This window comes from Pelodiscus sinensis, chromosome 6 (assembly GCF_052426305.1).
Source record: "Pelodiscus sinensis isolate ZL-2025 chromosome 6, ASM5242630v1, whole genome shotgun sequence".
Lineage (NCBI taxonomy): Eukaryota > Metazoa > Chordata > Testudines > Trionychidae > Pelodiscus > Pelodiscus sinensis.
The window spans coordinates 49,011,496-49,038,051 of NC_143057.1; the positions used below are offsets into that span (position 1 = coordinate 49,011,496).

The 26,556-nt window shown below is 40.4% G+C and overlaps 1 protein-coding gene across 3 annotated transcripts in view; it reads left to right on the plus strand.

The window, feature by feature from the left end:
* The first annotated feature begins 16,176 nt into the window (after positions 1 to 16,176).
* The window catches only part of SYK (spleen associated tyrosine kinase), an 87,864-nt gene continuing 77,484 nt past the window's right edge, over positions 16,177 to 26,556 (plus strand). For 2 of the 3 annotated variants that reach the window (XM_075931890.2, XM_075931892.2), the window contains exon 1: positions 16,178 to 16,600. The gene's annotated coding sequence lies outside the window, so the exon portion shown is untranslated. Of the gene's footprint in view, positions 16,601 to 26,556 lie in introns of all 3 variants that reach the window. The other variant, XM_075931891.2, reaches the window with a different exon arrangement.

Below are 26,556 nucleotides of genomic sequence, written 5' to 3' on the forward strand. Positions count from 1 at the left end.
TATCTACACTAGGAAACTATTTTGAAATTAGTAAATTCCACTTAATAACTTCCAATTTATTAAATTCAAACTAGCGTGTTCACGCTACGGGGAAACCTCAAAATTAGTCCAAGGCAGGCTCCATTAACATGGATGTGCTACTTCAGACTTAGAGCCCAGGAACCACTGGGGAGTAATTAGTTCAAATTACTCTGGGCAATAATTATTTTGAAATAGCTGCACTGGAGCGTCCACTCTACCATTATTTCAAGATAACTATTTTGGAATTAGTGTTACTCCTGATGAAAAGCAGGAGTACAGATTTCGAATTCCATGGCCTATTATTTCGAAATAAGGGGCTTGATACTGTGGATGTTCTGCTTATAAATTTGATCCGGGGGGGGGGGATATTTCAAAATAAAGTCCTAGTGTAGACCAATGCTATGGTACCATTAATGCTGGTTATCATTTGAGTAATAGTGAGAGCTAGAGAGAGCCCTTCCTTCTGAGATCTAGAGCTGTAGTTCATAACTGAGCATGTTCTTACTGAAATCAGCACTGTCAATATTTAAAATACTACTTATAGAAACAAGAGCAAGAATTATTGTCCTGTTACAGGTAATAGAGATGGCTGTTCTAATCTCCTATGTGAGTCACTAAGGCTGACTCTGGTTTTAGTCCATGGAAATGAAGAGAAACTCTACTGAAATCAGAGTAGCTTCTTCTGTATAAAAACAATGCAAATGAGAACAGAATGAGGCCTACCTTTGTTCCTTATTCATGGGACACAGTAGTGGAGTTAGAAGACTTTCAGCAGTTCTGTTTCTTAGGAAGTTAAGGAGATGTTTTATGCACATGTTTGCATCTCCTTTGAGTGAAACTCTTCAGAAGAAAAAGATTGACAGAGCCAAACGAGTACCAGGAATCTGCTTCTTCAAGACATGCCCAACAAGGAAAATAACAGAACACCAATGGTCATCACCCACAGCTCCCAGCTTAAGCTCCTTCAGCACACCATTTACAATCTACAACCTATCCTGGAAAACAATCCCTCACTCTTACATGCCTTGGAGGACAGGCCAATCCTCTACTACAGACTACTCCCAACCTGAAACAAATTCTTTCCAGGCACCATGCATCACACCTCAAACATACCCCAGCAATAAACCCTGTGTCAACTCTGTTCACACATCTATACAAGTGACCCCATCATAGGACCTAATCACATAAGTCACAACATCAGAGGCTCATACAAATGCACATCCTCTAATCTGATATATGCCACCAATTGCCATCAATGCCCCTCTGCCATGTATATTGGCCAAACCGGACAGTCTCTGTGACAAAGGTTAAATGGACACAAGTCGGTTATCAAAATGATAATATACAAAAACCTGTGAGAGCACATTTTCACCTTCTTGAGCACTCATTACTAGATTTAAAAGTAGCCATTCTTCTACAAAGAGAGAAACTACAGAACTGGCCTTCATATGCAAATTTGACACTCTTTCCAATGGCCTGAACAAAGACATGAACTGGATGGGCCATTATATTTGTCACCCAAATGACATCAATAGCTAAGTATGGGACACCTACAGCCCATTCAATTAGTCTCATCAGCACTGGCACGTGAATGGACGGGTATTTTTTTCTCCCCCTCTCCTTTCTTTTTCTATTATAAATTGGGAAGTTCTTTTTTTCTCCATTCTCAGTTGAGGAATTGGATTTTGCCCATGAAAGCTCATGATACTATGTGTGTGTGTGTATATATATATATATATATATATATATATATATATATATATATATATATATATATATATATAGTTAGTCTCAAAGGTGCTACAGGACTACTCATTCTTCTGCAGTTTCAGCTTTTAGTCAATTACCCTAACATTCATTCTGTGAATAAAAAAATTCATCCAGTGCCTGACTCCATTTTTTTCAAAATGTTTTTTTAAACTTTGTCGTAGTTCATTAGAGTCATATTTTGAGCTTGAAATTACTATGTTTCCTAGCTCCATTCTGGAGGCTTCTACGGATAGCTTTGCATGACTTTGATTCTTACTCTTTCCGTACTGCTGTTCATAACCACACAAGCAGTTCAGGCCTAAGCTCCAAAGCTAAGGAAGGAAGAAACGCACCATCTTTCTAACTCCAGCTCTTTCTCTCTCTCATATGCTCCAAACAGTAGAGCTGATAGGCAATTCTGGGAGAGAGGGGGAATTTGTCCCAAAGCGCCTGTACCCTCTGCCTTGAGTATGCTATGACTTAAAGGCACACTGAGCCCTAAATGAGTGAGTCAGATAAAAGCTTAAATTGTGTGCACATACACACAGAAAAAAAGCATATTATAATTTACCATTTTTTCTATCCTTTGATCTTTCTCTCTCACTTGCTTTTATGGTGTGAAGCAAAGCAGAGAAATGGACTAAAATTTAAGAGATAGTAACATTTGACTGAAATTAAAGTTTGGCCTTCTTTAAGACATCCCTCTTTAAAAATACACACTGTACACATTGTCCATTTGGGAAGAATCCCAGTGACTCATCAAATGTGATTAAATGAATGACTCTGTATAATCAGCCTACTCATCAAGACAGGCTTCTGAAAGATTAACAAAGAATACATTTCTGCCTCTCCCATAAATTGTAGGCATGTGTGGATTCATATACTATTTAATGGCAGGAGAAATCCTAAAAACCAGTTTCGCTACAGGAAAGAGATTTGTAGTATTCAACACGTTCTGAATAGTAACAAAGAAATTTATTGTTAAACTTTTAAAATAACATTTTTGAATACTTCTGAGATTAACTGTGAAAAACCAAATCAATTGTTCTCCTTTCAGTATTGACTCAAGCCTCAGAAACCAAAAATGCAGAAGAAAACTGCTATTTGGTCACCTATAAGACATTAAATAGCACTTCACTTTTTAAGAGCACACCATTTTGGGCAACTATGCCTTCGGTTACCTAAGAGCAGCAAGCAAAGAGTCAAAATCGACAATGAAACCTTGAAATGCTCTGTCTGCACTAATGGTATTATGAAAAATCCTATGCTGAATGTAAAAACAAAACTAGATCGTGATAGTGAATTGACAATATTGAAGTCAATATGGCATAAATGAACTCTGTGTGTAGTTTTAAAGCCTACTTCATATTTATGAATTAGTCAAGCCAATCATTTTTCAGTTGAAAGTAAAAATAAGGATAAGAAGCTCAACATGTCATTAGTCATTTTAGATTGTGAAAATGACTTTAAGTCCTGAAATCAATGCTTGATGCTAGGCATGTATTTAAGTTAAATCAGTGCTTAAAAAGAGTATTCTGCATTGGGGGCCCTTATCATTCATTATTATCTGTACTTCCCTCCTCTCATTCATTTTCTCTCAAACAGTTCTCATCTTATCAGTGCTTCCAAGTCTCTAATCATTTTTCGTTACCCACCTCGAAATTTTTGCTGCTTCTGCAACTTTTTTCTTTAGAGATAGGCACCAGATCTGAAAACAATATTTGCAATGAAGATATATTGTTGAGTTATGCAATTTGTCAACAGATGTAGTGATGTCATTAACAGGAGGGTACCTAGTGTTTAGCACACTGCATTGGGAACTGGGTTCTATTTCTGTCTCTGTCACTGACCTGCAGGTTGACCTTGGGCAAATCACTTCACCTCACCATGCCTCAATTTCTTCATCTGTAAAGTGCAGATAGTGATACTGCCCTTAGTAAATCATTTTAATTTCTATTGATGGAAAAACTAAGAAATATGTTTTATTATACAAATTTAGCTTTGTTAGGTTCCACCATTTTCCTCAGTATCCTGTAGTTTTGATTATCCTAAATAACTTTGTTTCATCTGCAGATTTGTCACTCAGTTGCTCACATTGCCAAATCACTGACATATACCTTATATAACACCAGGATTAGGCGGTAGAAAACTAACTTAACCAGTTTGTTGAGGGTTCTCTCAAGATAGGGAAATTCTCAAATGGAATAGGGACAAGAAAATTAATTAACTCTGTGCCAACTCCTTTCTATGCCCTAACATAAGAGGAATGGACGAGAGGGGGAAAAGGGCATGGCTGGAATGTTCAGGTAATCCCCATCTAGTGGAATGAGTTCTTGGTCCCTAAGGCAGCTTTCTTTTTATTTTGGTCAGCGTCTAATCGATTCCATAATTATGTAGTTTTGTTAACAGCTTCTTGTTAGGGGCATTGTCACATACTCCTTTACAGTCCAAGTATCTACATCCCTTTATGTATATTTTTGAAGGCACACTCCAAAAAAATGTGGTAGATTAGAATCACATTTATTTTACATAAACCCTGCTTGTTTGCCCTACTATCTTACTTTTCCTGGGTATTATAGCTTAAATTGTTTTACTCATTAATCTCAAGATATGCATCATTTTTTAAATCATGTTTCAAACATTCTTACCACTGTTACAGCCACATGAGTCAAACTGACACCTAGAAATAGGGAAGATTGAACAAGAAGAGATATAAAATAGGGACTGGCTCAAACTTTTGCCTTACCTTTGAACCAACCTACTCTTCATGCTTTAAGATCAAGAAGGTTTGGGTCAATTATTATTTGACCCCTTCTCAACATACCAGTTACCTTGCAATTTAATTTTCTACTTAAAAATTAGTCAAGAATGTTGTATATTTAAAATGATTATAGTTGTATGCACCCAAAATAATGTAAATGTAAACTTTGCATTAGTTCTGGACCCATTCATTTCTTTCTCGATAAGCAGAAAATATGGGATTTTCAACCACATTATATAGCAAGGGATACTGCCTATAATGTGTTTTTTCCCCACACTCTCAGTTCACTTCAGCAAATCAATATATACCAAAAGCAAGCATAATCAACAGCCTTTTACGCTAATTTTGTTAAATTGCCTATCTATTTTAGCAGACTAGTGAATTAAGTTTTTTCCCTCATTTTAATTCTTTTTTAATTGCATTTCATTTTCCCTATTGCCTGTCACCATTATAGTTCCCTCACACTCACCTATATGAAATCCCAATACTAACATTAAAAGTTAGTATTTAAACTGTATGAAATTTATTAGGGTCTGATACTTATTTACAGTACTTTTTTTTATACTGCTCAGATGGCATAAAAAAACCTTCGTGTAAATGAGATTCCAATCCTTACTCTTTACTCAGTTCATTCTGACTCTGCTACAACACACTTGTTTTTATGTAACAATGTCCCTTTCAGTCTATCACCTTTTAATTTTCCCCAGTGTTGTTTGCTATTGTTGAACTAATCGTGAATTGCTGCTTCTTTCATAGTTAATGAGTTTCAGTTGCCATATACATTTGTACAGGATGTGACTGAATTTAATAAATTGTATTTAAATTTTCTTTTCCTTATGAAAAATGGGTCTCTTCTCTCTTCCTCTGTACACTCAGTGGGACCCAATTCTCCTGACATTTACGGATGGGCATAGAGTTTCCTGAGTTATCCATTCACTTAAATGGGGCTAGTCTCCACGATAAGAGCAACACTGGACATGTTCATTCCAAAATGAAATATTTCAAGGTTTCATTTAACACTTTGCCTATTTTTGTATTTAGTTTTTTAAAAGCCACTCCAAACCAAATTGTCTTGTTTCAGGTTCAACAAATAATTTTGCCTCATCCAAAGCAAACTTTTGGGGTTCTTTGGTATCGACAGAGAACCAAAAACATTAATTTGCATAGCTCTGGTGGAAGGGAGACAAAGTGTTGAGGGTGGCAGATGCCCCTGTACTAGAGTAGCAGAAGGGAACTGAGGATATAAATGAGATGTGGCCCTTTAATGGGAGGCAGTCCAACAGAAGCCCTGCTTTCATGCAGTAGAAGTTCGTAGGGAAGCAGAGGAAGCTCAGTTTGTTGTAGGAGAAGCCATGGGAAGCAGGAGCAATTCTAGGAAAATGTGACTTTCAGAAGACTAGCTCAAAGAAAGTGCTAAGAGGTGGGGTCTGTTGCAATGGGAAAATGAGGACACTGATGCCACTCCCATTATACCTGTCTTCCTATGTATTGAAGACACATTCTCTTCTCTAAAAAGCACCAAATTTTGGCTAGGCTGATGTGGCCGTGGCTGCTCAAGGCAGAGAATGAGGCTCAGCTCAGTTTGCAGAGAGTTGTCTCAAAGAGAAGAGCTGAGCAGGTGTTCTCTGAACTGTGCATCCCTGTGGGAGCATCTCACAAGCTGGGGCTCACATCAATCACAGATGGTACAGCCTGATGGAAATGGCTTCGAGTGGTATGGTTTAAAATTGGTTCAGATTTCAAGGACAGGACTTTTGGGACTGCTGCTGGCATGTGAAATGAGAAATACAAAATTGATTACTGATTATGATGTATCACCTTTGTACAATCACTTTGAAATAGTTGGCTTCCTAACTCTATCACATACTTTCAGAAGCACCATGCATTCTCTGTGTTTTTTTTAGCCATCTACATACTTTCCACACACAAAAAATGAATGGTTTGAATTTTCTGATTGCTGGCATCCTTTGCACAGAGCATAGTCTATCAATATATTTTAGAAAAGTTCAGCTGTTTGTGAGACTGTTTGTTCAAGAACTTCTCCTAAATAGTAAGGATTAGGACCACCCAATTTGGCATGCAGCTTCCTCTTCTCCTAACTTAAAGCAAGGTCAGCGTTTGGTTGTGCCAGGAGAATGGGAAGTGCCTGGAATGGAATGATTTCCAAAACATAGAAAGGGAGGGGGCAGAGACACAGGAGGGACATGATACGTACAGTCACCACTCAGGGTAGTAAGTGCAGGAGAGAGCTATACTGCAGAACGACCACTGCAGGCCGCCCTACTGCCAAGGGAATGACTGGTTGGGTATTGCCATCTTGCCTGCCACCAGACTTGGTAAGCAGACAAACTCTCCTCCCACCCTCAAGAATTAAAATGACGGAAAAAACTTAATTCACCGGTTTGCTAAAATAGATAGGCAATTTAACAAAATTAGTGTAAAAGGCTATTGATTATGCTTCCTTTGGGTATATATTGATTTGCTGAAGTGAATTGAGAGTGTGAGGGGAAACATATTAAAGGCCCTGACCTGATGCCTGCACCCTTCCCCACACCGCCATCCCCCTGCGCTGAAGGACCCGGGCAATGCCCAGTCCGTCTATTGGTAGTACATAGTAAAAATAGTTTGTTCATTAACAAATTTGAAGATCTTTCTCTCCACCCACAAAAAAAATCAAAATATTTGTATTTGAAATACACTTTTACATTTATTTGCTTTGTCTCCTGTGAAATGCTAATAATGTTTTTAAAAAGTAGGAGGGAAATATGGACAACCACATGCCATTTCCTTTGCTTGAATTCTCCTACATTGCTCATACATATTCTGGGTTCATGCTGTACCATATATTTCAATAGGGATTTCTGCTTAAAAGTGAATAGTGCAATATGCTTCCTGAATTTGATAATGTGGATAAAATGGCTTTTGAAAACAAATCATGCTCCATTCACAGAAGATGCTCAGGACTGTGCCATCCACAATTATAAACAGGCTTTTTAAATGGTTTCTTGGCATAGCTTTTTTTTCCCCTTTCATAGTGTATGCAAGGCCTATGGTCAATGGACCTACAGCACAGTGAGAGCCAGTATATTGCCTGATAGAGGAAAGAACCAGAAACAGAGATATACTGCTCAGATAAATAGCCTCCTTAGTATAATAAAGAGAAGCCAGAATTTAGAAAAAAGTTTTTCTTCCATCACCATGTTGTGATAAGGAAATACGAAGTAGACTGCTATATAGAAAATAAGATCTGTTCCCTTCACTAGAATGTGTGAAAGGTTGGAGAAACCACATCTGAGTTTCAAAAGGAGCTTTCACCAGTGGGCAGATTACTGTTAGAGAGTGGTCTCAGTAGCTTGATTAAATGGTTACAGCTAAATGCAAGGTAGTACATCTGGCAACAAGAAATGCAAGCTATATTTACAGGAGGAGAGGTTGTCTTGGAAAGCAGAGACACAGATAGACTTCAGGGTCATTGTACATAACACCTGAGGATGAACTCAGTAAAACACTATGGCAAAAGGGCTAATGCAATCCTGAGATGTATAATAGTGATAGAAACATAGCTGTGTTAGTCAGGTCTAGCTGAAACAAAAAACAGGACTATGTAGCACTATAAAGACTAACTAGATGGTTTATTAGGTGAGCTTTTGTGGGCCAGACCCACTTCCTTAGCTCAAATAGTGGAAGAAAATTGGCTTGACCATATGTACCAAAGGGATACAATAAAAAAATGAATACATATGAAACGGCCAAATCAAATTTCAGAACAGAAGGGCGATGAGGGGGAGAGGTAAATATCTGTGAGCTAATGATATTAGAGGTGATAATTGGGGAAGGTATCTTTGTAATGGGTAAGGTAATTAGTGTCTTTGTTAAGACCTAGGTGTAAAGTGTCAAATTTAAGCATGAATGACAGTTCAGAGGATTCTCTTTCAAGTCTGGTGTTTGAAGCAGGATGCAGGTAATCAAGTCATTGAGACAATGCCCTTTCTGGTTGAAATGGAAAGAAACTGTTTTTTCTTTGCGATCCTGTCTAATATCTGTTTTGTGGGAATTGATTCTTTGGCGAAGTGTCTGAGACGTTTGTCCAAGATACATAGCAGACAGACACTTTCGGCACATGATAGCATAAATTATATTTCTGGATGAGCAGGAATATGTGTTCTTGATCTTATAACTCAATTGGTTAGGTCCAATAATGGTATCAGCAGAGTGAATATGTGGACAAAGTTGGCAACAGGGTTTGTTGCAAGGGAAAGTTCCTGGGTTGGTATTAGTGTGGTATGTCCTGTGGTTGTTGGTAAGAATCATCTCGGGGTTAGGTGGTTGTCTATAGGAGACTATGGGTCTGTCTCCCAGGCCCTCTCAGAGTTTAATATCCTGTTCCAGTATAGGTTGTAGTTTATTGATAATGTGTTGGACAAGTTTAAGTTGGGGGCTGTAGGTGATGACAAGTGGTGTTCTATTGTTGGTTTTCTTGGGTCTTTCTTGAAGTAGATGGTTTCTAGGTATTCGTCTAGCTCTTTCAGTTTGTTTTTTTATTTCTCCGGGTGGGTAGTTGAGGTTTATAAATGCTTGGTAGAGATCCTAAAGTTTCTGGTCTCTGTCAGTGGGATTAGAGCAGATGAGGTTGTATCGAAGGGCTTGGCTATAGATGATGGATCGTATGGTGTGTTCTGGATAGGAGCTGGAGGCATGTAGGTAACTGTATGAGTCGGTGGGTTTTCTGTAGAGAGTGGTGTCTAATTTTCCATTGGTGATTTGTACTGTGGTGTCCAAGAAATGGATCTCTCGTGTAGAATGGTCCAGGCTGAGATTGATGGTGGGGTGTAGGTTTATGGATTTTGGGAAGCAGATAGAACAATCCTGGTCGGGGTTCATAAGGTGTTTCTGTGTGGATTTGTTCCTGAGTAGCTGTAGGGAGGCCTTTAAGGAGACAGTGTAGTTTCTTTTGGTATTCCGAAGTGGGATCAGCGGAGAGAGGTTTGTAAAATGTGGTGTTGGAGAGTTGTCCAGTTGGCTCCTGGTTATAGTCGGCCTTATTCATAATGACCACAGCACCCCCTTTGACAGCTGGTTTGATTATAATGTCCTGGTTGTTTTTGAGACTCTGGATAGCATAGTGTTCAGTGCGGCTGAGATTGTCTGTCGCTTGTTGTCGTTTGTGAATAATGTCAGTCTGGCATTGTTGCGGAAGCTTTGTATATAGAAATCCAGATTGTAATTCCAACTATCAGGAGGAGTCCATATAGAATTATTTTTCCTTTGGTGTTGATAGGGGGAATCTGGTAGGTCAGACTGATGTTCATTGATGGTTTGGAAATATTCTCGAATTCAGAGGCGGCGAAAAAAAGCCTCACGGTCACCACAAAATTGTATCCAGTTTGTGGGGGAGGTGGGGCAGAAAAAGAGACCCCGGGATAAGACAGACTCTTCTGCTGGGTTGAGTTCATAGCTGGAGAGGTTAACAATATTATCTGGTGGGTTGAGGTAGTTGCTGTTGTAGCCTGTGGTGTGGAGCAGTTTGGAAAGTTTATTGTCTTTTCTTTGTTGTAGGGAATAGAAGTGTGTATAGTAGATTTCTTGTCTGGTGGAACAAAAGTCTTGTAAGGTGTTAGTTGGTGTGGATGTTTGTCTTGAGATGAGAATCTCTAAGTTAGAGATGTCATTCTTGATGTTTCTTGTATAAGATACTTATTAGGTGGTTCCTTAATTTTTTGGATAGTGTGAGGCAGAGATGTATAAACAGGGGAATGATCTTGGCTTACCATAACATTAATAAACTATTACTGTGTCCGGTTCTGGTACCCCCATTGTAAGAAAGATGTGGAAACAATAGAGGGCAACAAAAGTAGATCTAAAGATTGGAAGTCAAGCCTCACATTACAAAACTTGAACAGTTCAACCTATACTACTTATCAAAGAGAAGGTTGAGAGGTGACTTGATCAATGCATCTCGACGAGTGGTCATCAACCAGTAGATCAGGATCTACCAGTAGATCTTGATGCCTCTGACAGGGGATCGTGACTGGTTTGGCCAGGAAGCTATCAAGTGCTGTCACTACAATTGCTCCTCCCCCCACTGTCATGCTGATTCCTGCTCTCTGCCTTGGTGCTGCCCCCTGGGAGCCTCCTGCTTGCTGTGCAGGGTATGGGAGGGAGAAGAGGTGGGGATGCTGATGTCAGGGTGTCCTTCCTCCCCCCGCTCCTGTACCCCACCTCAACATCTGTTTGCAAAGTTTGATTTTTGATTATGCATTTCATAATTTTCATTTCTCTCTTAGGGTATGTCTACACTACCACCCTAGTTCAAACTATGGTGGTTAATGTAGGCAACCGGAGTTGCAAATGAAGCCCAGGATTTGAATTTCCCGGGCTTCATTTGCATATTGCCGGGCACCGCCATTTTTAAATGTCCGCTAGTTCGGACTCCGTGCCCGCGGCTACACGAACTAGGGTTGTAGTTTTGACATACCCTCACACTTAAATTTAATTCTTTGAGCCAGTAAGTTCTAAAATGCTTAACCTGTCATGACTGGAGTAATTATCCCTATAATAATTGCTGCTCATAGAAGTGGCTGGCATGTCCCTGCAGCCCTAGAGAAGGGCAGAGCAGGGGGTCTCCTCATGCAGTCCTTTCCTGCAGACTCCACTTCTGCAGCTCCCATTGATCAATAATTAGGAACCGTAGTCAATAGAAGCTGTAGGGTCAGTGCCTTTAGTTGAGGGGCAGTACATGGCACCATGGACCCATTGCTGTACATGCCAGTTGCTTTCAGGAGTGGTGCAGGGCCAGAGCATGAGTAAGGCTGTCTTAACTCCACTGCTCCACCACCCGGAAGCCATCTCAGTTAAGCGATGCCCAACCAAAGCCTGCTTCCTGAACCCACTCCTGGACCTCGTGCCCCCACCTAGGGCTAAGCCTGGAGCCCCTTTCACACGCTGAAACTTTTGGCCTAAGACCAGAGCCTGCAGCCCTACTCCCTACCCCTGCCTGATGAAAGTGAATGAGGTTAGGGGATGGAGTGAGCAGAGTGAGGCCTTCAAGAAGAGTGAGCAGGGAAGGAACCTCAGAGAAGGGGCAGGAAGAAAGTGAGGCAAGAGTATTTGGATTTGAGGTAGATCTTACATTGCACTTAAATTGAAAAAGTGATCTTGTGATTAAAAAGGTTGGAAACCACTAATCTAGACACTTACACATGAAACATTTCTGATAGTGGGGGCAGGATTTCAATCTTGTTGACAAAGATACAACAAATTCAATGGCTAGAAGCTGAAGTTACACACATTGAGCCTAGAAATAAGGTCCTTTCTCCTACCTCTAAGGATAATTTAACACTGGAATAACTCACCCAAAGAAGTATGGACTCACCATGATTTGGACTCTTTGAGATGAGTAGATGTTTTTCAAATATATGATTTAAAACAGTTTCGCAATACAATTGCCTAGCCAGTTATTCCCGTTCAGTGTTTGTGCATTTTATTTTTTCTTAGTGTACTACTTGGAGCGTGTCTTTACTAAATCTCATTGATTATAGATAAATTGGAGAATTAATCAAGATCATTTTGAATTGTAATCTGGGAAAATATTTAAAATTTCAGTCATTTCAAAATGTTATCTATGTACTCACAATTCCATTATTCAAGATCGTAATGGAAATATTAAACAGAAATGGACAATCCACATGGAACCCTAAAACTACTCTTTGAGCACACTTTTTTCAATTAGTTGGGTACTCACCTTGTAGTAAATTTCATGTAGACCAAATATAACACATGTTGAATATGAATTAACAATGTGATGCTATTGCAAAAAGGGCTAATATCATTCTGGGATGTCAGAACAGAAGTGTCATTTGTAAGACCTAGGATAGCAGGAGGTTCTTGTTCCACTCTACTTAACACTACCGAAGTCTCTGCTGGTGTATGATATCCAGGTTTTGGCACCACACCACACTTTCAAAAAGATGAGAATACACTGGAGAGAGTCCAAAGGAAAATAAGAAAAAGGACCGGAGGTTTGGAAAACAGGAAAGACTAAAAGAATAGGACATCTTTAGTCTAGAGAAGAAGAGACAGGTGGTGGATAGCTGATAACAAATGACTGGAAGATAGCTAATGTGGCATCAATTTTCAAAAAGGGCTCTAGAGGTGATCCTGGCAATTGCAGACTGGTAAGACTAATGTCAGTACCGGGCAAATTGGTTGAAACTATAGTTAAGAACAGAATGGTCAAACAGATAGCTGTTGGGGAAAAGTCAACATAGCTTCATTAAAGGGAAATCATGCCTCACTAATCTACTAGAATTCTTTGAGGGGGTCAATAAGCATGTGGACAAGCGGGATCCACTGGATATACTATACTTAGATTTTCAGAACGCCTTTGACAAGGAGCCTCTCCAAAGTAAGCTGGGATAAGAGGGAAGGTCCTCTCATGGACTGATAACTGGATAAAAGATAGGAGACAAAGGATAGGAATAAATGGTAAGTTTTCAGAATGGAGAGAGGTAACTAGTGTTGTCTCTCAGGTCTCCTTACTAAGACCAATCCTATTCTACATATTCATAAATGATCTGGAGAATCAGTTAAAATGAGGTGGCAAAATTTGCAGATGATGCTAAACTGCTCAAGATAGTAAGTCCAATGCCAACTGTGAGGAACTTCAAAAGGATCTCACAAAAGTAGGTGACTAGGCAACAAAATGGCAGATTAATTTTAATGTTGATAAATGCAAACTAATGCAAATTAGAAAACATAATCCTAACTATAAAATGATGGGAATCAAATTAGCTATAACCATTCAGGAGAGAGATCTTGGAGACATAGCTGATTGTTCTCTGAAAACATCCACTCAATGTGCTGCAGCAGTCAAAAACGAAACAATGTTAGGAATTGTTAAGAAAGGGATAGAGACTAAGGGTACATCTACGCTGCAACATTATTTCAAAAAAACTAGCATTATTCCAAAATAACTTAGTCTGTGTCTACACAGCAGGCAGTTATTTAGAAATAGCGTCAAAATACTGTAAAGTTGGAGGACTTCTTACTCCAACTCCTATAACCCTCATTGTATGAGGAATAAGGGAAATTGGAGGAAGAGTGCTTTATTTTGAAATAAGTGCTGTTTAGGCACTCCTTATTTTGAAATAAGCTATTTTGAAATAGCTACGCAATTGATGTAGCTCAGTTTGCATAGCTTATTTTGAGTTAAGGCCAGCAGTGTAGATGCACCCTAAGGCTATGTCTACACTACAGCATTATTTCAAAATATCTAATTTTGAAATAGTTATTTCAAAATATCTCATTTTGAAATAATGGGTCTACACACAAAATGCATTTTGAAATAGCGTGTCCACACTGATTGGATGCTGAATTGCATTTAAGGCCAGCCAGAACTGGTTCCGGCAGGGCATCAGGTCAGAAGTTACCTTGTGGCCATAGCAACCAGCAGGGCACCCTGAGAAGGACTGCAGGTCTCCTATTTCTAAATAAGCGTCTACACAGCGCTTATTTCAAAATAGACACTATTCCTCATGGAATGCGGTTTACCAATTTCGAAATAAGCCCTCTGCTATTTCAAATTAATTTCAAAATAGCAGTTGGATTGTATAGATGCTAGGAAAGTTATTTCAAAATAACAACTATTTCAAAATAACTTTGCTGTGTAGACATGCCCTAAGACAGTGAATATCTTATCGCCTCTGTGTAAATCCATGGTACACCCACATCTTGAATAATGTGTGCCAGTGTGGTCACCGCATCTCAAAAAAGATATGTTGGCACCAGAAAAAATGCAGAAAAGGTCAACAAAAATTATTAGGGGTTTTGAGTTGCTTCCATATGAGGAGAGATTAAAAAGAAAGGGACCTTTCAGCTTAGAAAAGAGGAGACTAAGGATGTATCTACATTGCTGGCCTTAACTTGAAATAAGCTATGCAAATTGTGCTACTGTGGCGGCGCGTTGGGGTTTTCCCGTCTCCTGCACCCCCGTAATGGCACAGACAGACTCCACCAGCCCATAGAATAGAGGGAATTTATTGCTTCTCCAGGATACAGCACAGATGTAATATGGTTACAGGGCAGGTCTAGGATGCCTCAGCCCCTCTTGAGATGGGGGAGCCTAGGCCCCTAAATCCCAGCCAGTTGCCTAGGCTGCTTTCTCCATGAAACCAGCCAGAAACCTAACTAACTCACTTTCAACCCTGCCCACAGCCAGGGCTCCACTCCCCTTCTTCCCATTGTTCCGCTCCCTGGGAGATAACTGGTCAGATGGGTTCGAAGCCCCCTTTCATAATGACTCATTCCCTGCCCTGCTGGGCCGTGCTGCAGCCAGCAGCCAGTGGAGGTCACTCACAACCCACTGCCCAGCATAACAACCAGCAAGGTACCCCTCACTACGTCACAGCTACATCAATTGTGTATCTTATTTCGAAATAGGGAGGAACTGCACAGAACTTTTTTTCAAAATAGAGCACTCTTTCTCTGACTTCCCTTATTCCTCATACAAAGAGGGTTACAGGAGTCAGAGTAAGAAGTCCTCCACCTTGACAGTATTTTGACACTTTCAAAATAACTTCTTGCTGTGTATATGCAGACTAAGTTATTTCGGAATAATGCTAGTTATCTTGAAATAGCGTTGCAGTGTAGATGTACCCTGAGAGGAGATATGATAGAGGTCTATAAAATCATGACTGGTGTTGAGAAAGTAAATAAAAGTTATTTACTTGTTCCCATAATACAAGAACTAGGGATCAAGTGAAATTAATAGGTAGCAGGTTTACAAGAAACAAAAGGAAGTATTTCTTTATAGAGCACAGTTCTGTGGAACTCCTTGCCAGAGGATGTTGGGAAGACTAGGACTTTAACAGGGTTCACAAAAGCATGGAAGATAGGTCCATCAATGGCTATTAGCCAGGATGGTTAGGAATAGTGTCAGAAACTTTTTTCTGACAGGCCTCTGTCAGAAACTGAGAATGGGCATCAGGAGTTCGATCACATGGTAATTACCTGTTCCATTCATTCCCCATGGGGCACCTGCCATTGGCTACTGTTGAAAAACAGGATACTGGGCTAGATGGACCTTTGGTTTGACTCAGTATGGCTGTTCTTATGTTAGTAGTCTTCAAACATATTAAGGGCTGTTATGGAAAGGCTGGTTAACAACTATTCTCCATGTCCACTGAAGGTAAGATGAGGCAATGAGCTGGATGTGCAGAATGAGAGAGTAAGGTTGGCTATTAGGAAACACTTTCTAAATATAGGGCTAGATACCCACATCCCTAGTGTAACCATACACTAGAACAGGTTCTCTAAGGAGGAGGTGGAATCCCTCTGGGAAGTTTTAAAGAACAGGTTAGAGGAAGAGGATGTGTCAGGGAGAGGCTAGGTTTACTTGGCCCTGCCTCAGCCAAGGTAGCTGGACTTGTTAACCTCTCCAAGTCTCTTCCAGCCCAATAGATTGTTTTCAATTCTAGGAAACCCAGTGGAGGTTGCCTGTAAGGCTTTGGAGCGGACAGGCAAGCGGAAAGGGTCGCTCTAATGCAGCCAGCTTAGGGGCAAGGCGAGGCGCGGAGGCGAGCCAGGGAGGTGTGGAAGTGCAGGGAGTGTTTAGGAGGGCCGGGTTAGAAGCGGCAGCCAGGAAAGGCAGAAGAGGAGCTGGGCAGAGCCGAGCTGGCGCATCCTGGCGCGGGAAGCCCGTGGCGGCTCCGCCTGTGTCCCAGCTGTTAGGCAAATAACGCGGGCCGGGGAGCAGCTGCCCGATGAGGAAGTGTGTGAGCTGAGCCAGGCTGGGAGGAAGTAGCCGGGGCGGCCGCCGCAGAAAATGAGGAAGCGAGGCTGTCACTCCCTCTGAACGCGAGGCTGGGAGGCAGCGCCCCGGAGCGTCTCCTGCCCAGAGCCGCGACCCCCGCGGTAAATCCGCAGCGGCGGCTGCCTCCGCCCTACCCCCTCCCTTTGCGCTGCTCCGGGGCTGGGGGCGTCCCCCGGGGAACCCTCTCTGCAGAGGCGAGGACGCCCGGGTGGCTCAGCCGGGAAGGCTTCCCGCGGCGGCTCCCCGTCCGCCTCGCCTAGGTAAGCGCCGCTGCCTGCTCGGGCAGGTGAGGGAGCCGCGGGCGGGATGCGCGCTCCGGAGTCCTGCGGGCACCGCGGGGTGTGGGTGTAAGGCGGGGGGAGCTTCGCGTCTAGACTGGGCTGCGCGCGTGGGTAACACACCAGGGCAACCCTCCTGCGGGCACGCGGGGGATGCGCCGCCCCCAGCACGGACCCCTCTGCTTGCCCCCGCGGCGCGGCGCGGGGAGGGTGTTTCGCGCCCTGCCAGGCACGCTGGGTTGCATCCAGTAACAGAACACTTAATTGAGCGGCCCCACATTGCAAAATTCACACACAGGCTCACCAAGTTCGGAGGGGTTCGAATCTGCAGCTTCTCTTTGGGCCCACCTGTAAGATCACATTTAAATTGCTTTCCTGGGTAAAGTTTCCTCAATTAGGTTTCTTTGTTTCATCCCAAGCTTACTTTTCATGTATAAATTGAAGAACAAACAAACAATGTATCATTTACCTGAATAATAATAGGTAAAACACTGACCATGCCATGGCAAATTCATGTGAATCAGCTACTGATGCTTTTAAAAATATTGAATACATTTGTAAGGAAAAAATTAACCCCGAAAAGCAACAGAAGAAAGCAATTCCACAAAGCAACTTAATATGTAAACAAATAAAATATATCAGTTTGTGAAGGCAAACACAAAACTCTTAAGTTATAATTGTCTTTCAAGTCAGCATGAACCAGTAAATGAGCATATCTGGATGCATGACTATGAAACTGGTTTGTTCTGTAAACAAAACAATGTTGTTCATAATTTTCATGAGATGTTATTACCGGGACACTAGGTACAGTATTTTCGTTCAGAGTTCTGAAGCCTGACAATTTTTATCAAATGTCTTTTTTTTTTCTAATAAAAAAGCTGTCACCACTATTTATTTCAATTTTACAATAGTGAAACTCCATTGACTTCAACAGAGTGAATGATATAAAAAATGAGAGTATAGCAAGTGATGTCTCAGGCCAATTTTGGGGCAAAGCCAGCATTCCTTTCTCGGGCACAAATACCTTTGATTTCAGTGGTGTTGGATCAAGCCCAGAATCAAATTTCTTAATTTGGCTTAATTTACAAGGTAGTTTTGGAAAGCATTTCCCTATTATGATTAATTTCCATAGTTCAACAAACCATTTACATTCTCATAATTTTGGTTGGTATCTGTTATTTTGGGCCTTCCCCTGCAAGCCCCCTCCCCGCGTACAAAATATTTGCTTTTTCTGTACCTTTGGAATCAAATGTTCAGTCTGATTCAAATGCATTGTCCTGGCACAGACCTGATAAGAATGTCAGGGCCATAAACAGTTAGCCTGAGAGCATTTGGAGTGGGTACTTTTACAGGAACTATGACGCTTTCCTTTCTCAGCCATTTGTTAAGCTTAAGACGGATAAAAGCAGAAATAAGGAAGCTTGAGACGGGAGTGTGTTTTTATTTTGTGACTTTCTGGGGGAAGGGAGAAAGGTTAAGAGAAGGGTTTCATAGATAAAACAACTCAAAATAAATATTTGAAACCATTTTAGGAAGATCAGAATGAGTAGTTTAATGACTAATATTTATTCTGATTTTCATATTTAGTTGGAGGAATAATTAAAATCCACAGTTGTATTTTATAAAGCTTTCAGGTTTTGTTTCTATTAAATAATAATAAAACACTGTAAAATCAAAGATATAAATTTTAGTCAGCTACATTTCTACTTCCAAGTAAGCATGATTGTATTGATGTCAATGAGAGCAGAATTTGACCTATAGAGTGGGGGGGGGGAGTTATTTTGGAAACAGTTAATGGATGTCTTTTTTAAAGTAGTAGGAGCCAAAAATAATATGTTAATACAATTATATGAATGTTGTTTTCAATGTTTTTAACTTTAATGACTACACAATAATGGCATTAATTAATTTGATTCCTTTCTTTTGCACTTCCTATTTAAGTGCCTGCTATTGCTTCCACTAATCATGTCAATGGTAAAACTACTGTTGAAGTTAGAGGATGCAAGTTTTAATTTTTTAAGTCAACTTACATCTTTCTCTTTCATTCCAAATACTGATATGATATACTGTATTGAGACCAATTTTCACAATGGTGTTCATGTTGTATGAGTCTGATATTATTTGACAATGTTATTTATGTTAATTTTGATTTTGTAAGTCTACCTAATGAGTTGCTCTTCAAAACCTACTAAAGTTATTAGAAAGACTTACACTAATGCCACTGGACTTTGGATCAGGCCCTAGAGGCAAAGGAGCACAGGGAGTGACTAAGCCAAATTCTTCCTCCATTGACACATCTTTAAATTCAGAGTAACCCTAGGGTATGTCTACACAGCAGTGTTATTTCGGAATAACTGATGTTATTTCAAAATAACAAAATGTTACACAGCAAGCCATTATTTCGAAATAATGTTGAGATGGAGGACTCCAACTCCTGTAAACCTCATTTCACAAGGAGTAAGGGAAGTCGAAGGAAGTGTGTTCTTCCTTTGACTTCCTACTGTGTAGACAGTGTCAAATGCCGAATTAAGCTGTTTTGATTTCTGCTGTGCAATTGACATAGCTGAAGTTGCGTATCTTAATTCGACTTTTTCCTTGCAATGTAGATGTGCCCCTCGTGAAGTAAAGGAGATTAATCTGGCCAATATGAGGCTACATCTATACTGCAGCTCTATTTCTGGATACAAGAGGTATCCCAAAACAGCTATTCTGCATCTTTTGAGCACACCCATTATTTTGGCTCGCTATTCTGATGTCCCTGTAAACCTCATTCAATGTTTCAGAATAGGGATGTTTCAGAATAGCAATTTATTTTGAAATAAATGCCATGTTGACAGTGCCAAATTTCTATATTAGCTCTTTTGAAATTAGCACGAAATAAGCTATGCCATTTGTTTAGCTCAAATTGTGTAGCTTATTTCAAACTCTGGGTAAAGTGTAGACATAACCTGAGAGCGCAAAATTTGGCCCTTTGAAACCATGTGGATGACAATGGCATATTATAGATCCATTTCACTCATTTGACTGGAGTAATTCCATTGATAGCAGTGGAATAGTCCATATTTACACACTTGCGTAATTGAGCAAAGAACTGAGCTCTGCATAATTAGTTAGCCAGGGATTTCAACAAGGCTACTAAGGTAGTTTGTGATTTGGAGACGCAATGCTTAAAACCTCTCAGGACCAGGCCCTAGAAACTTCTCATCAGGTCTAAATCAACTGATACTTTTTTACAGTTTTGGACTGATCCTGTAATATCTTATTGGCGTAAGTTGTTGATCTCACATAAGTCAATAGGTCCAGTCATGTAAGTAAAAACTTCAAGCACATGGACAAGCGTTTGAAGAGTTAAGCCCTTTAGTTGTAACCTGAAAAATTATTATTTTGTTATGAGAAAAAAAAACATATTAAATTGTATCTGTATTTTATTTTCATTTGAAACAAAAAGAACAATTTTAATGTCTTCCCTTGCATTTATTGAAAGTCTTCTCTTTTGGTATGTGAGTACAGTACTCCTAGGCTACGTCTTCACTGCAAGTTCTTCTGGCAGAAAATATGCTAATGAAGGACTTATTAGCATGAGATGCAATCTCATTAGCATATTTTCTGCCATTTCTTTTTGTGCAAAAAACCTGCACGCAAAAAAAAAGCAGTGTGGACATTTTTGTTTTGCGCAAAAATCCCTTTTTCCGCAAGATCCTTATACCCCCAAAAAGGAAGTATACTGATCTTGCAGAAAAAGGGGGTTTTGCCCCAAAAGAAAATCTCCACAGTTTGTTTTGTGCAAAAACCCCTACCGCAAAAATGGATTGGCAGAAAATATGCAAATGAGATTGTAACTCATACAAATGAGTCCCTCGTTAGCATATTTTTCCAAGAAAACTCGTAATGTAGACATAGCCTCACTGATTATGCCCATAAATAAAGACAAATCATGTGATGAAGATTTGCGGCATCCGTCCCTTTCTCCTTATGTCTTGCTCACCGTCTGCATAGTGGAACACCTGAGGAATACATTAAGCCCACATTTCTCAAACTGTGGGTCCCGACCCTCTCCTCTCCCCCCCCCGGGGTCGTGAGCAACTTAGAGGGGGGGTCGCGGTATCAGAAAGTTTGAGAACCCCTGCATTAAGCAATTATTACTGGTCTTGTTAGTATTATAATTTTGTAAATGAAAACAGATATTTTGTTGCACAATTATAGTTTAAATTACAGAAACAAAATGCTGAAATTAAGCTTGCAACAACAATGGTAACTTTCTCATGTGGAATACATTTTTATGATTTACACCTTACAACTCAAAGAATGACAGCTAAAGATATGCATCTAACCAGGAAAAAAAAAAGACAAAATACTAAATGTGCTTTATAGCTGCATTAATGTTGCACTCGAAACCACCACCCCACCCCCACCTTTTTGTTGTTGTTGTTTTTTTGTTTGTTTTTTAAGTTTTGAGTGAGCAATTGCAACATTTCATTAACGTGATGTTTTAAACCTCGTGGAAACTGAAGTTCCCTTCTTTGGGGGTGAATCCTCTACTTGAGATGATGTTGCAGGGAGGTACAATATGTACTTCTGCGGGCCAGAGAGATCAATCCAGATCTCACTTTAGTATAAGATTATGGAGAAATATACATATATTTAATAAAGTTTACGTTATAACATTTTTAGCTTCTCTCTTGTTATTCACATTCCAAGGTTAAAGATAGCTTATAACTTCCTGTCCATATAGTGAAATTGAGTGAGTGCTGAAAAAAAAAACATAAAAAATAAAAAGCATTTTGACTTTATGGTTTGGGGTTTTTTTGTACAGCTGTCCATGCGTTCATTGGGCTTGAACTTTTGCGGCTGAATATTTTTATCCTTTTTCAAAACAGTGAGCTTTGTAGCACTGCGATTTGAAAATCCAGCTTGGTGAAGTGAAGCAGCTTTTAGGCTGGTAATGCAGTTTAATCTTGCACAAACCCAGAGTGCCTGCAGATGAGTTAGTGAAGGGGGTGCAATAATAACAGGAAGTATAAGCATAAAAAGTGTACCCAAATGTTTAAGGATTATAAAGTGCAGAAGCATAAGAACGTAAGAACGGCCGTACTGGGTCAGACCAAAGGTCCTTCTAGCTCAGTATCCTGTCTGCCGACAGTGGCCAGCACCAGGTGCCCCAGAGAGGGTGGACCGAAGACAATGATCAAGCGGTTTGTCTCCTGCCATCTCTCTCCAGCCTCTGACAAACAGAGGCCAAGTACACCATTTTATCCCCTGGCTAATAGCCTTTTATGGACCTAACCTCCATGAAATTATCTAGCTTCTCTTTAAAGCATTTAAAGCTTCTCTTTAAAGCATTTCCTAAACCTTTTTTTAAAACTGTATTAATATCTTTATAGTACAGGTTCATCACAATTAATCATGGTCCTCCTCCCCCATGCACATTTTAAAATTCCCCTTCTTTAAATGGTTTAAACTGCTGAGGTAAGTGAAATAAAATCCTATAATCAAGACCTATATTTTGACCTCATCTACGAGTCATATAGAAGTCAGTGGGTTTGCTCTCCATTTAAAATTACGTAACTGAGACTTAAATTAGACTTTAAAATAGTTTAATTTAAAACGTACACCACTTGGCACCAGTGATCAAATTCTTCTCTCAGCTATACACATTTAAATCAATAGCAAATCCGCAGACTTTGAGGGAATTACTGTCAGTTTAAAATGGTGTCACAAAGTGAAACTGATTCTATAGAGTTACTTGTAATTTAAATTAGTGAACTGGGAGTAGAATTTGGCTCAAACACAGATGATTTTTCAAAGTTATACTGTATTCTGATACAGCATCATTTACATTAAAAAATCCTGTGTAGAGTTTTATGTTAAAGATCAGGAAAATGCACAGGAATTTGATTTGCATTCACTAGCACAGGTACACATACTTTTACAGCACAAGAAGACCTGTATTTTAATACTCCCACTTTTGAAATTTTGGCCCTGTATCATTGATGTGTAAACGGAGACAGTTTAATTCACTCATTCAAAAGGATGGTTTTGACATGGTGGGAAGAACTTTTGAATATAAAATCTCCTCCAACATCTAAGCCTTTTTACATATGATGGTCAATTAATGCAGCGTATGTCTGAGTTAAAAGGGTAAATTTTACTGCACATCAGAGCAGAAATGTGAATTCAATAAGATGCATTTTGCAAGGAGGTCTGTGAGGCAGGAAATAGCATGTGGTGATTATTTTTGTAATCAGATAACTGGGCTAACTGTCTTTTTGATCAAGGGAATTTCAATACATTGACAGGAATTATGAGTTTTATCCAAACTATGATCAATTTAAAAAAAAAACAGAGTCCTTGATCTGAAGTTGTCAGGGTGCCAAGAAGTCGGAAGTATCGAAAAAGTGATTGGTGAAGAAGAGATTCTTTTGGGGTGACAAGTAAATCTTTTATTCTCAGTTCTGTTAGTGCTTTGTGTGTCATGCAAAGCCTGGGTAAACTGTTAGGGTCTGATGGACATAAAAATCCCCGAAGATGTCGTATAGAAATTTGTGCCGAAAGAAGAGTGCACAATTACCTTCTTACTATCCACTGGGTATTTCTCTGTAGTAGTAGTTATAGTTGGCCTGGATGCTGTTTAGTAGAGGTATCCCATGTCCAAACAAAGGGAAACAGCCATAACATTAGTACTCTAGAATCACGTTCCTGTAATGCAGGGCTACACAACTTTGGAAGCCCCAGTGGCCACAATGATACTCACAACACATGCTGAAGGCTGCAACTTAAATGTGGTTTCATGTACAAGGAAGTATATATGCAAATAGCTTCTTTCACACTGATTGGCATGAATACAAAAATTAAGGCAAGACTACACAACACACAGGACCCGTTTAAGTCAGTTCTGCTGATATTAATAAAATGCACTATTTACCCGATTTCCACCCACTTGACAGCAATTTTAGGGTATGTCTAGACTACATGGCTCCGTTGACGGAGCCATATAGATGAGTTTACTAGACATAGGAAAATGAAGCAGCGATTTAAATAATCGTTGCTTCATTTACATCAAAATGGCCGCCGCACTCTATTAATTAGCTGGGTAGCATTTGAATCACTCCTGGGGGGCCTCACAAGCACACTGGTTACAGGGAACACTGATAATAATTAAGTTATGAACTGGTGGCAAAGAAGCTATAAGGATATGAAGCTCTTACAAGTACAAAGTAACCATCATATTCTGATCCAGATCCATCAGCGAGGATAGGCTAAACCTTATTGATACCAGTATTAGTTATTGTTCCATACCTGATGTAGTGGACACTGGTACAGTCATTTTTATTCACATCACAATGGCTATTATTGCTCAGACAACATAAGAGAACGCTTTTGACTGCCAAATATTTTTCCAGCATGGCAACTTCTTATAGCAGCAGCAATGCAAAAAACTAGAGACACGTTGCCCATTGGCCCAGAACACTCAGGGGCCAGGTGCATCCTCTTTCTGCCGAGAATGATAAAGGGGCCTTTATCAAGTGAATTTCTCCCTCCTATTTTGAGACTATTTTGATTGCCTTCTGAATAAAATGAATATATTTCAGTAGTTGCAGCTGAGCTGTTCGTTCTGATCTTCTCTGGAATAGTTTAGACTAGTGACTTAATGGAGTGCTAGAACTTGGAGGAGTGAGAAGCCTTTCATTCCATAACATGTCCTTCATTTAATTGTCCTGGTTAGTTTGTGAAAGCCAGCCAGGAAGAACTGGTTCCACTGTTGGAGGATAGTATCAGAGGGGTATCTGTGTTAGTCTGGATCTGCAAAAGCAACAAGGAGTCCTGTAGCACCTTATAGATTAACAAATGTACTGGAGCATACGCTTACATGGGCAAAGACCCACTTTGTCAGATGCATGTTGGAGGAAAGTGTCAATGCTAGGGAGGTAGGTTGATAACATCTCTTAGGGTATGTCTACACTAGTCCCTAGATTGATCTAGGGAGGCTAATGAGGGTGACCAGAACTGCAAATCAAGCCCAGGATTTAAATATCCCATGCTTGATTTGCATGTTCCTGGCCGGTTGCCATTTTTAGAAATTGACTAGCCCCAAGTAACTGCCCGCGTCTACACGCGGCAGTGAAATGGGATTCCAATTTAAAACCCTAACTCAAATAAGCTGGTATTCCTCCTGCAGTGAGGTTTACCAGCTAATTCAAATTAGGGGCTTTAAATCGGAATACCGTTTCACTGCCGTGTGTAGATGCGGGCAGTTACTTCGGGCTAGTCAATTTCTAAAAATGGCAACCGGCCGGGAACATGCAAATCAAGCATGGGATGTTTAAATCCTGGGCTTGATTTGCAGTTCTGGTCACCCTCATTAGCCTTCCTAGATCGATCTAGGGGGCTAGTGTAGACATACCCTTACAGAAGCCATTATGTGGACTTTGCTTAAGCCCGCCCAATCCCCAGTGTTTGCAATCTGTTAGCCAGTATATACTATCCTCTATTAGAAATTTTTATTTTTATTATTACCTGGGCTTGCTGAACCGTGGCGAGCCCCGCTCGCCAGCCGCGCTGTCCGGCGATCTGCGCATGCGCAGATTGTTCTGCACATGCGCAGATCGCCGGAACCTGACTCTTCTCAGTTGCAGTCTACTCGCCACAGGCGAGTAGATTGCATTATTTGTCGAGCTCTGATTATTACTATTTTCCTTTTGCTCTTTCTTGATGGAACCCTTTCCTTTGGGAGTGAACTTGTCTGCCAGTATAACTGTCTTTGTGGACATGGGGGAAGTGTAAATTGCATCTTTTCTGCACCTGTGAGGATTAATCTCACCTGTTTCCTGTTGATACCTTAATCTTAGTCTAATTTTTCTAACTCAGTTCAGCAAAGTTTACTGGGAACTTTGGTGGAGAAGCTTCCCCCGTTGCTAAGCAGCCTCAGCTTCCCAAGTTGATACGCTTGAATTCAGAGAAGTAACTACTATCCCGGAGCTCATGCTTGAAAGTCGTAAATAAGGACAACTCAAAAGCAGTGTGCGAAGGGATGGTGTGCCTACATATTTAGGGCCTGAGCCTGTGAGGTGTCGAGCCTTTCCTGAATGATGCCAAGCAGCCACAACTTTAGTTGCAATCTGTGAGCGTTAAGGATGCACAGCAGTGTAAGAAGATGCTCAGCATTGTGGCTGTTTCATTTGTTTGGCAAACAGGCTGGAAATCTCCAAGGCCTGGTGATCTCCTACAGGGTGGGCAATAATTTTCGCAGTGGGGCCACTTCATGATTTTTGGTACATGGTCACAGGCCTGCTCTGCCTTTCCCCAAAACGGGTGGGGTCTCGGGTGGAAATGGTGGGGCTGTGGCTAGAAAGAGAGAGTGAGTGTGAAAGAGACACACTGTGTGTGACAGATTTTATGATGTAGATTGTGTGCCGCAGAGATGGGAGAATGTATGTGGCAGTATGTGTGTGTGACAGTGTATGTGTGGCACAGACAATGTGTGACAGTGACACAGAATGTGTGCGCGCTGGCTGTTGCTGGGTAAGTTTTTTGAGAGAAGCCATGTTTTATTTCTAAGACAGAGAAAATGGTCCTGCTCTGTTGTCTCCCACCTCTCCTGTTCTGCAGAGATGGGGCATAGGGGAAGTGTATGTGTGTTAAACACAGCGCACACCAAATCATTTTTTAAGTTAATATCAAAAAAAGAATTTAGGTGAAAGTTTGGTTCATATATTACCTTTACTAGTTTGTCATAATGGCCTCAGGATTACCGTCCTGATCGCTAAAAGGAGAATAAGCTCCATCTGGAAATGTGCTTCACTGACACATTTACTTCCACTGCCTCACTGATCCTGAAAATATCCAGGGCATTGTATAGGCAGTTTTGGTTATTTATAGAATTTCTCCTTGCAAAAGTATTGAAAAAGTTCTTGTTTAATTCCTAAGCTGTTTTTCCCAAT